A 446-nucleotide genomic window follows, 5' to 3' on the forward strand; every position below is an offset into this window, starting at 1 on the left:
TCTCCCGGGTCCGCGGGGGACTCGGCGCCTCCCGCCGTTGGGGAGAGGCTGGGGGCGGCCCTGTCCACTCCACCCCTGGTTCCTCGGGCCACTAGCAGTACTTCCTCCCGGACCCGGGGTCAGAGGTCGCAACCTGAACCCCTGGGAGCAGAGGGCATCTCAACTTCCGGAGGGAAAAATAACGAAGGTGCGCGAGCTCGTTGCCAACTTCTGGTTTCCCGGGGCGCTTAGAGCCCCTGACAACAGGGTTCCGGCGCCCGCGCAGCCCCAGGAGGCTGGCTCGCATTGGGGCCTCCCGGTCGCCTTGGAAGTGTCCTCCCCTCGTTCGCGCAGCAGTGCGGCTCCGTGCCGGCAGGGAGAGTGGCGCGGGGGTCCACGGCTGGACCCGGTCCCTGGGCTCCGGGGGCACAGCCACCCGAGCCAACGCCGGATTCAGTAACCAGTGA

General features: G+C 69.3%; 1 protein-coding gene across 5 annotated transcripts in view; it reads right to left on the bottom strand.

The window, feature by feature from the left end:
* Window positions 1-446, bottom strand: part of LOC102763313 (transmembrane protein 225-like) — a 13,578-nt gene that overhangs the window by 5,371 nt on the left and 7,761 nt on the right. The gene's annotated exons all lie outside the window — the stretch shown is intronic.

This window comes from Myotis davidii, unplaced genomic scaffold (assembly GCF_000327345.1).
Source record: "Myotis davidii unplaced genomic scaffold, ASM32734v1 scaffold1521, whole genome shotgun sequence".
Taxonomy (NCBI): Eukaryota; Metazoa; Chordata; class Mammalia; order Chiroptera; family Vespertilionidae; genus Myotis; species Myotis davidii.